The sequence below is a fragment of the Loxodonta africana genome, chromosome 5, assembly GCF_030014295.1.
Source record: "Loxodonta africana isolate mLoxAfr1 chromosome 5, mLoxAfr1.hap2, whole genome shotgun sequence".
NCBI lineage: Eukaryota > Metazoa > Chordata > Mammalia > Proboscidea > Elephantidae > Loxodonta > Loxodonta africana.
The window spans coordinates 20,445,732-20,457,261 of NC_087346.1; the positions used below are offsets into that span (position 1 = coordinate 20,445,732).

Here is an 11,530-nt window from a genome sequence, read left to right on the forward strand (position 1 = left end):
TCTATTTCTACCCTTTGCAAATTTTATATTGGACTATTATCTTTTTATTATCAAGTTGTAAGAGTTCTTTACCTTATTTTTATGCAAATAATGTGCACATTTTATGTTTGTTTGCCAACTGCTCCCTCCCTCATGAGGTATTTTTGTAAGTGTGCTATGCCAATTTTTTTACAGCAACATGTAAAAAAAAATTGGCATAGCGGCACTTATGAAAATACCTTACATGGGGAAGGTGCAGTTAGCAAAAAAAGCAGAAGGTGTGCATTACTCATGTAAAAATATGGTATATATTACAGAAACAAGTCCCTTATCAGCAAGATAATTTGCAAAAGTTTTCCCATTTTTATGGGTTGTCTTTCCATTTTGCATTGTCTTTCATAGGTGATAATTTACACCTATGTTTCCTTCTAAGAGTTTTATAGTTTCAGTTTTGTATTTAGGTTTCTGAGTTAATTTTTTCGTATATGGCGTGAGGTAGGGATCTGACTTTATTCTTTTGCTGTGGTTACGCATTTGTCCAAACATCATTTTTTAATTATCTTGGCACCCTTATCAAAATTAAGTGGCTGTAAATATGAGGGTTTATTCCTGGGCTCTCAATTCTATTCCATAGGTCTATCCTTATTCCATTACCACACTGTCTTCATCACTGCAGCTTTGTAGTAAGTTCTGAAATCAGGAACTGTGTGTTCTGAAACTTTTTTTCTTCTTTTACGAGATTGTTCTGGCTATTCCAGAGTCATCGAATTTCTGTTTGAATTTTAGAATCAGCTTTTTAACTTCCATAAAGAAGCCAGCTGATATTTTGATAAGGATTAAATTAAACCTGTAAGTTAATTGGGGGGGGGGATGTATTGCCATCTTAACAATGTTAAGTCTTCCAATGCATGAACAAGAGATACCTTTTCATTTACTGAGAATTTTTTAAGAATTTCTTTCAACAGTGTTTTGCAACTTTCAGAGTCTAAGTTTTGCACTTATTCCTTAGTATATTTTTCTTTTTTCTGCTATTATAAGGGAATTTATTTTCTTAATTTCATTTTTAGCTTGCTTGTTGCTACTGTTTAGAAATAGATTTGATTTTTATATATTCATCTTGCATCTTGCAACCTTGTTGAACTCATTTATTAGCTCTAATAGTTTGTGTGTATATGTGCAAATTCCATAGGATTTTCTATGTGCCAGACCCGGTCACATGCAAACAGATGAAGTTCTACTTTTTCCTTTTCCAGTATGAATGTCCTTTACTTCATTATCTTTTTAGTTGCCCTGGCTGGAATATCCAGTAAAATATTGAACAGAAATGGTAAGGACCACTTGTTCCTCATTTTAGGGAAAAAAGCATTCAGTCTTTCATCATTAATTATCATGTTTGTTGTGGGTTTTTTTTTTTTTTTTTTTGTATATTTCTTTCACCAGATTGAGGAAGAACCACTTTATTCCTGATTTTTGGAGTGTTTTTAACACAAAGGGATGTCGAAATTTGTCAAATAATTTTTCTGTGTCTATCAAGATGATCATGTAATTTTTATTCTTTATTCTATTGATGTGTGTATATTATATTAATTCATTTTCAGATGTTAATCCAACTTCACATTACTGGGACAAATCTCATTTGGCCATGGTGTGCAATTTTTTTAATATATTGTTGGATTCTGTCTGCTCGTACTTTGTTGAGGATTTTATACATCAATACTCCTAAGAGATATTGGCCTGTTTATTTTTGTCTTGTGATATTTTTGTTTGGTTTTGGTATCAGGGTAATACTGGTGATATTGAATATGTTGGGAAGTGTCCCTTCCTCTTTTATTTTTTGGAAGAGTTTGTGAAGTAGTGGTTATACTAATGCTTTAGAATGTAGCTACTTTTTTAAACCATTTAGTTCTTTAAAGAATTCAAGATTCGTCTGGCTATGTAATATAAGGTAAGGAAATGAACTTAATTTTTTTTTCTGTCATAGCTGACCAATTAGACAAGCATTTATTAAATAATACTCTTATCTCAGTCATTTGAAAAATTACTCTTTCATAACATTGTATTCAATGATTATACCATTTTAATTACCTTAGCCCTTAAAATTTTCTTTATTCAAAATTACTTAGCTGTGTCTAACTTCTTAACTGCCTAGATTAATTGTGAATTCATTCTGTCAAGAATATCTCCAGATATTTCCTAGCTACCATAGTAGTATGTCTCAGAGGCGAATTCTATGTAACATCAGGCTTCTCAATCCAACCCATTAAGCTCTATAATTACTGGAAATCTCTCCCATATGCTACTGTCTGATTGCTATAGGGGTTTTTCAGTATTGTCATAAATTTAAATCTAGTTTTGTGTCTTCATGGATAAACGACTTAATATCCATTGTATAAAAAATATTTGAAAATATTCTGAAGAGTATAACTATTTTTAAATTAGATATCTGGTGGTGTAGTGGTTAAGAGCTAGGTCTGCTAACCAAAAGGTCAGCAGTTCAAATCCACCAGGTGCTCCTTGAAAACTCTATGGGGCAGTTCTACTTTGTCCTTTAGGGTCGCTGTGTGTCAGAATTGACTCAATGGCAACAGATTTGGTTTTTGTTTTTTTGTATTAGGTATATAAATGTTTTGCAGAATGTGAACTTTTACACTATGACTCATTAGCAGTGCATTCATTCCCCTTACATTACTCCTCAGAGGCCTCCTCAATCATATAGTCCTTCCTGTCTCCTGAGACCTTGTACTTTGCTGGAACAGCTTCTGCCCTGTAATGTTAAACGGCCACCCCTGTGACAGCGTCACATCTATTTCCATGTGACTGATGTTTCCTTTGTGGAGTCTGCATCCTGGTAAGGCCTTGAAGGTCTATGCCTGAGATAATAACATCATTTCTCTAGGATGTTGCCTTCCAGTAAATCCTAGCAAAGAAGAACAGACTTGATCTAATTTCCAGTATAAGTGCAGAATAAGATAACCTGAATATCCATCAAAGTAAATAGAATTAAATAACTTTTAATATAATCGACAATGAAATATTTTTCTCCTATCAAAATGGTATTTTTCTATAAACATTTAAGAGAATGGAACACATTCTCGATGTGTTCAATGAAAAGAAAAAATATAAAAAGTTGTAAAAATATGAAAGGAAATACATCAAAACTCTCTTTTGTATGGAATTGTCTGAAAGAATCAGTAAAAACATTTCAAATGAGGAAATCTCTATAGTTTGCCACTCAGAAACACACTATATAGAATAATATCTCAGTTAAAAATCCACACTTCAAATTTTTTTTTCACTCCTATAGGGTCGCTATGAGTCGGAATCGACTTGACGGCACTGGGTTCGGTTTCCATTACTCCTATAACTGGTGGCATAGTGGTTAAGTGCTACAGCTGCTAACCAAAAGTTCAGCAGTTCGAATCCACCAGGTGCTCCTCAGAAACTCTATGAGGTCAGTTCTACTCTGTCCTATAGGGTCCGACTATGAGTCAGAATCAACTCGACTGCAATGGGTTTTTTTACTCTGGGTTTTTACTCCTGTAATGTTCAAGTTGGAGTTTACGTATTTTTAAACTTTTTATTTTGATATAGTTTTAGTTTAACAGAAGTGTTGTTAATAAGCACTAAGGTTCCTAGATACACTTCACCTAGCTTCTCCTGACATTTACATCTTACATAACCATGGTACAATTATAAAAAGAAATAAGTTATCGTTGATAAAACACTACTAAGTAAGCTACATATTTTATTTGAATTTCACTAGTTTTTCCTGTAAGATTCCTTTTTCTGTTTCAATATCAAATCTAAAATACCATATTACATTTAGTCATCATGTCTCCTTATTTTCCTCTAATTTGACATTTTTGTGTCTTTTCTTGTTTTTCATGACAATGACATTTCTGAAAAGCACTCTTCAGATATTTTTTAAACTGTTCCTCAATTTAGGTTTGCCTGCTGTTTTCTTACGATTAGATTGAGTTGGTGTTTTTTTGTTTGTTTATTTTGAAGACCACCATAGAAGTGAAGTTGCTTTCTCATTGCATTATATAGGATTTTATACAAAATCAACATAACATTACTGGTGATTTTAACCTGGATCACTTGGTTATGGTACTGTCTGCCAGGTTTCTCTGCTCTATAGTTTTGTTTTGTTTTGTTTTCCTTTCTATAGTCTATTCATTTGGGGCAAGTCACTAACCAGTCCACATACAAAGGAAGGAGAATTAAGTGGAACTTATATTTTGATCAATGATTTATACATTTTTCTGTCTATAACTTTGGCATAGTGTGTCTCTCCTATGGACAATATGTGACCTGCTTATTGTATATCAATTTCTGCCCCAGAAAGTGATGGCATATCTTTTAAGGTGCCAGGAGGATTTCTAGTCAAAGTAGTTCATTCTACCTGGATGTTATATTAAGTCAGATCATTCCAAACATACCTCCAATTTTGGTTAAAATCTAAACAATGTTTTAGTTGCTATAGATGATGAACTTAATTGAGGTGTTCCATTTGAGATTCTCCACGGTATATTTCACGTATACCCTGATAAAAAGAAAACATAAAAACCAAACCCATTGCCATCAAGTCGATTCCAACTTTTAGCTAGTTCTAGTTAAATTCAAATTATTGTGACCATACCTTCACATTTGGTACCATTGTATAGTCATTTTGAATGATTTGATAATAAACAGGAAAACTGACATAGAGTGACTTTATTTTATTTATATGGATAAAATATTTTTTTCATTCTTATTCACCAAATTTTGTTTAATCTCAGGTGTGGCTTTTATTAAAAAAAAAAAATTTGGAGAGATGGACTAATAATTCTGCCCTGGACATGATAAGTCTGAAATGCCAATTAGACATTAGAATACAAATGAAATGTTGATATTTGGACATATGTTCGAAGCTCATTGAAGAGGTCAGAACTAAAAATATATACCAGGGAGTCATCAGCATATGCATGACGGTTAAAGAAATGAAACTGGATTAAATCCATTTCAGAGCAAATGCAGAGAAGACAGAGACAAGTAGAGGAGAGGGGAGGAGAAGAGAGATCAGGAGATGAGCAGACAGAATGGAGAGGAACACAGAAGAGGAGAAAAGGACAGAAGAAGAGAGAAGAGGAGAGAGTGAGCCCTAGAGAACTGCCATATTTAAAGCCAGGCAGATTATGAGAAGCTGTCTTAGTTATCTAGTGCTGTTAAACAGAAATATTGCAAGTGGATGGTTTTAACAAACAGAAATTTATTCTCTCACAGTTTACGAGGCTAGGAGTCTGAATTCAGGGCCCCAGCTCTAGGGGAAGGTTTTCTCTCTTTGTCAGTACTGGGGGGAGGTCCTTGTCTCCTTTCAACATCTGTGAGCTCAGCATCCCTTAGAGATCCCCATGTGTCTCCGCATCAATCTTCTCTTGGGTATAGGAGGTTCTCAGCACAGGGACCCTGGGTCCAAAGGAAGTAATTTGCTCCCAGGTCTTCTTTCTTGGTGGTATGAGGTCCCCCTTCTTTGCTCCTTTCTCTCTCCTTTTATCTTTTACAAGATAAAAGGTGATGTGGCCCACACCCAGGGAAAATCTCCTTACATCACATCAGAGCTATGACCTGAGTAAAGGTGTTGCATCCCACCGTAATCCTGCTTCATTAACATAACAATCATAACTTAGTTCTCTTTAACATGACCTAACCCTGCCTGTCTGTTAACGTAACAGACAGTTCACTTCCAAATGGGACCATAACCACAGGCATAGAGGCTAGAATTTACAACACATCACAAAATGGAATATAATCAGATGACAAAATGGAGGACAAGCACGCAATACTAGGAATCATGGCCTAGACAAGTTGACACATATTTTTTGGGGGCACAATTCAATCCAAGATACTAGCAAAGTAACCTGGAATGTAGGTCCTGAACATAAGAGAAAGCCTGAAGAGTGTAATCTCATAGAAACAACAATAAAAGAAAGTGTTTCAGTAGGGAGCAATTTTTCAGCCCTACTGTATGCTGTTGAAAGTCAAGAACCTGCTGTATAAGGTAAAGAACAGGGCACTGATTTGGTAAAGGGGAGGTAATTGGTGATTTTCTAAAGTGCAGTGGTCCTGAAATGTAAGTCTGGAGACTCGATTGTAGTAGATTTAGGATAGGATGAAAGGTGATAAAGTGGAGACAGGAACTAGGTACAATTATGATAGATATTTGTTTGTTTCTAGAAAGAAAGCAGAGAAATAGGATAGTAAGTAGAGGGGTATAACGGACCATTAGTTGGATTTTATGAGACAAGAGACGATAGATCATGTTTGGGTACAGGTAGAAACGAGTAAATAGAAAGGAAGAAACTGATGCATTGGGAAAGAGAAAAAATGTTTTCAGGAAGACAGCCCTTGAAGGTCCAGAGGGGATGGTATGCCATGTACATGGGGGAGAAGTTAGCTTATAATAGGAACAGAAATGTTTTCTTTATTATATCAGAAGTGAAGGGAAAGGGTTGTGGGATAGAAGCAGGTAGGCTGCCTGGAATTGTCAACGTTTTAAGTGGTCATCAATAAGAGTCAGACGATTTTTCTTACTCATACATTATTTTACAAATTAAAAAATTCTTTTACGGAATCACAATCACTCATTTTGATAACCACTGGCCTCCAAGATGAAGCCCCAATTTGTGACTTTGACTTCTTGAACTCATGAGGCCAGTTGCCTAAATACACATGTCAGTCTGCACCATTTTTCTCTTTAGAAGTTTTTGTTGTTAGTTGCTATAGAGTTGATACTGACTCATAATGACTCCATGTGCGCAGAGTAGAACTGTCCATAGGATTTCCAAGGCTGTGACCTTTTCAGAAGCAGGTCACCAGATCTGTCTTCCGAAGTACCTGAGGGTGGGTTAAAATCTATGTCAACACTAATATCCCTTAGCCAAGGTTCAAACTGGAACAGAGAATGTTATATTCCTCTTTAACTTCTCCTTGTCCCTTTGAACCTTGCGGGGTGGATAATAGTGTTGTTCTGGAGATTTTATTTTACATTTATATAAATGCCAGACAGTTCGTTAGTGATTCAGCCTGCTGTTTTATCATCCGTAACTTTCAGCTGTCCTTTACCTTCCTAGAGAAAATTTGTTCTTTCCGTACTTCTTGCATGAAATCTTTCCCTACATGGAAGGCTGTTAGGCTCACCATTCTATAATCATTCCTAGAACAGTGCCACTCAAAAAATTGTGAAAAGGTTACTGAGAATTTGAAATCATGTAAATACGTGTCATATTTTCTATTGTCCACACATAATGTGCTAATATGTAAGTTGAGCCTAGAGGGGGTCGGAGGGCGGAGTTTACTGAACAGATGAAATCCTAACAGGACATAAAATTGTGGTTAATTCTGGAACGTGCAGAGAGGGATAAAGGACTAGCCAAGGAAATAGATCAGCATAAGAGAATATATATTTGACTGAAGCATAGGTAATAAAAGGAAACAGTATAGTCTCCATCATGAATGACACAGTAACTATCCTGACCAGGAAGTTCATGACCAACCGACTACTCCAGCAGAAACAAATGGTCATTGATGTCCTTCACCCTGGGAAGGCAACAGTACCTAAGACAGAAATTCAAGAAAAACTGTCAAGATGTACAAGACCACACCAGATGTCATCTTTGTGTTTGGATTCAGAACCCATTTTGGCAGTGGAAAGACTACTGGCTTTGGCATGGTTTATGATTCCTTGGATTATGCAAAGAAAAATGAACCTAAACACAGACTTGCAAGACATGGCCTGTATGAGAAGAAAAAGACCTCGAGGAAACAGCACAAGGAACACAAGAACAGAATGAAGAAAGTGAGGGGGACTGCAAAGGCCATCGTTAGTGCAGGCAAAAAGTGAGCTGGAGGTTGGATAACAGAAGGAATAAAGGTTCTGCAGGGACTTGATTGGCGGTGATTGTGTGGCTTTTTCACCAGAGGATTAAGAAACTATAAAAACTTAAAAAAAAAGATGCATTTGGAAATGTAAATTCAGACCAGATTAGGAGGTGATCTAGGTTTGCGAGATAGTTCAAATACTGCCAATATAGATCTGAAATCAATGGGTAGCCATTGAAGTTTTTAAGATGGAAGATGGAGGGCGTTACACAATTAAAATCATGTTATTTAAAGAGACATGAGACAGCATTATGCCTGGGATACAAAGTTAAAGGGCTGCTAACAGTCATTTCTATCAGCCTTACCAAGTAACTTGCTTTAGAAGAACAGGTTAAAGTAGACACATATTCATGGCCAGTGTCCATTCCATTTCCATTAGGCTTTGAATGAGAATGGATTTTTCTTAAAAATTAAACAGGTTAAACAAAATGAAAGCAAAATTCCCTCAAATTAAAAAAAAAAAAGTCAGAAATGTTATTGAACCCTTAAACATTCACTAAATGGGGAAATCCATGACCTTATTTTCTATTGAGATTTTCCAGAAGGGTTGCCAAGAGGAAATTTGCTTCAGAATATTCTGATTATTGGTCAAGAGCATAAAATTTGTTATTCTTAAAAGAATCAGTGTTCTTTAGTGCCTACATCTGGGACAGGTCTTAGTGACATCAATTAAATGTTTTACAGTTCCCAAAACATTGTTTTGTGAATGCTTTATAACCTGACTCATTTTAATGGAAGACTATTTTATTTATTAATGCATTAGGCTCTTATCTACAGATGTGTTTATTCTTTTTTTTTTTTCCTTCTAAGTGACCTTAGGAGCCCTGGTGGCACAGTCTTTACGAACTTGACTACTAACCAAAAGGTTGTCAGTTCAAATCCACCAGCCTCTCCTTGGAAACCCAATGGAGCAGTTAGTTCTCCTCTGTCCTATAGGGTTGCAGTGAGTGGGAATCAACTCAATGGCAACAGGTTTGTTTGTTTTTTGGGTTTAAGTTACCTTAATTATATCCCTGTTTCTATACTTATCTGCCTAAAATACACAGTAATTTAGATCAAGGAGTCTATTTCAAGGAGAGAGCTGACTTATCAGGGTGTAGAAATGTTGTACAGCACATAGACCTACCTAACTTTTCCTACTCAGGAGATTCTTCATTCTGAGAATAAGCATCAAAATCGGTGAATATTTTTAAGATAATATAAGCTTTTTATTTTTACTTTTTTTTAGAAAGGCAAGTTTTTTGCTTTCACACATAGTAAAAATCCCTTAGAGAGAAAAAAGGGGGACTTCTGTATAGTAGATGATTTATAAATAATATAAATAATGGAAGAAATGGCTGAAAATCATCTACATTTTTTGAATGTGTTGTTGGAATGTGAAGCTTTGGGAAGCCTATTAAGTTAAGGCCTTGTATTATTTATGTTTTTAATTTACTTAGACCCTTCTCCACCCCAATGCATCCTTAGTAGTGAATTTGACTGCTCCATGTCTTCAGGAACAAATATTTAGAAATAATAATAAAGCCTAAGGTAAAGTAAGTTTACTATAAAATTTTTAGCAAACCGAGGCACACTTTGAACGAAAAGTGATAATCCCAGTGTAATTCAAGGCACACGTTGTTGAATGTTTTCTACTCTCAGAGGAATAGAATAAAACTTTCTACATTCATGCTAACTAGATCACTTTTTAAAGTAATTTGTAAACAAAAGAAAGCTGATTTAGCTATAATAACCTAAGACAAAATAGACCTTAGGCAAAAAGTGTTTTTAGGGTTACTCTATAAATGAAGGTTTAAATTCACCAAAAACAAATAAATAAATAGATAGATGATAGATAGATAACAATTTAACCTAAATTTGTCTCTAATAAACTAGCCTCGAATTGTATAAATAAAAGATGAATAGAACAATTGGGAGTTTTAGCCAAATCTACTAATACAGAGGAGGAGTTCAACATCCTTTTTTCAATCATTGCAACAAGTAGACAAAAAAAAAAAAAAGCAAAGACAGGATTTGAAGAGTAAAATTAACAAGTTTATTCTAATGGAGATATACAGATTTCTGTGCCCCTGAATCAGAGTAAATACCTTTTTTCTTAAATGCATAGGGCACATTTTTAAAAATTGGTCATGTACTAGGCTATGAAGCAGTAGCAACATATTTCAAAATATCATAGAGAGCATGTTCTCTTATGATAATGAAATTTATTAAAAAATTTAGAAGAAGAGGGTAAAGGTAAATAAATATACTCCCATATATCTGGACATTTAAAAAATATCAAAAAGTTATGGGGGAAGATATCGTAATGGAAGTTTGAAAAGATACTTAGAATTGACTGAAAGTGGCTGCACTGCATATTAAAACCCGCAGGAAAATGCAAAAGTAATTCTTTGAAAGTAACCTAATGCCTTAAATGTTTATACCAAAAAAGAAAAATGGCTGATAAATAATAACCCAAGTTAAATAAACTAAGGATAAACTCAAAATTAGAAGGAAGGATGGGCCCAGATCAATGATATAGAAAACAATTGGTAGAATCAACAAATTTCAAGAATTTTTTTTTGAAGGGGGGGAATCTAACAAAAGGTATTAAACTCTATAGATATTAATCCAGGACAAATAGAAAAAGACCATATTATCAAAGGAAAGGGGGACATAAAAGACAATAGCCAAACATCATCAACAGATTTATGTCAAAAAACTTGAGAACTTAAAAAGTGGATATATTTTTAGAAAAATATTATTTTAAAAGAAACCCAGAATAAATCAAAAACCATAAGAATTTCCTAAGTCTTAAAAATGTTTTAAATATGTGTTAAAAATCTCACACACACACAAACAACAAAACAAACAAAAGCCAGGGCCAGATTATAGAAAAGATCTAGTACGTTTTCAAGAAACAGATTATTCCAATCTTACACAAAGTATTGTAGGGAAAAATAGAGCATGCTCCCCAACTTATTCGATGAGACAGGTTGAATACTAGGACCAGGCAAGGATAGTGTGAGAAAGGAAAACCATAGGTCTACTTCACTCTAAATATAAGTATAAACATTTTAAACAATATACTAGCAGACTGAATCCAGCAGGAACAAGATAACACATGTTAACTAAATGGGCTTTCTATGTAACTATGAACAGAATTTAACAGTAAAAACAAAACAAAAAAATCATATACTCGGAGTCGTTTCATCTGTGAATAATAAAAGTTTTATTTCCTCATTTCCAATCTCTATACTTTGTTTTTGTTTTTAAAATCTGATTCTATTGTTCAGAATGTCTAAAACTATTTTGAGAGCAGCATTTTAAAATCTAGTTTTAAAAGTATTGTTTAAAAGATATTCCTGTTTAGAAGGATGGTTGTTACTTTAGATTTCTTTATATATACCCTTGATTAAGGTATGAGATTAAGGAAGTTCCCTCCTTCTTAGTTTACCAAGAGATTTTTTTTTTTTTTTTTTTTAATTCATGAATTGAAGTTGAATTTTATCAGGTATGTTTTTTTCCTAGAGCACAGGAAAATGTCATAGTTTAGGCTCCCTGGGAAACAGAAAGTGAGAGGGAGATTTCTGCACAGAAGTGAAGAAAGAAGGAGAGGCTGGACTGAAAAACAGTCTCAACAAGGGCCTCA

General features: G+C 34.5%; 1 pseudogene; it reads left to right on the forward strand.

Moving 5' to 3' along the window:
- Positions 1–7,325: 7,325 nt before the first annotated feature.
- LOC100672328 (small ribosomal subunit protein eS24-like) lies at positions 7,326–7,876 on the forward strand (annotated as a pseudogene).
- Positions 7,877–11,530: the final 3,654 nt, after the last annotated feature.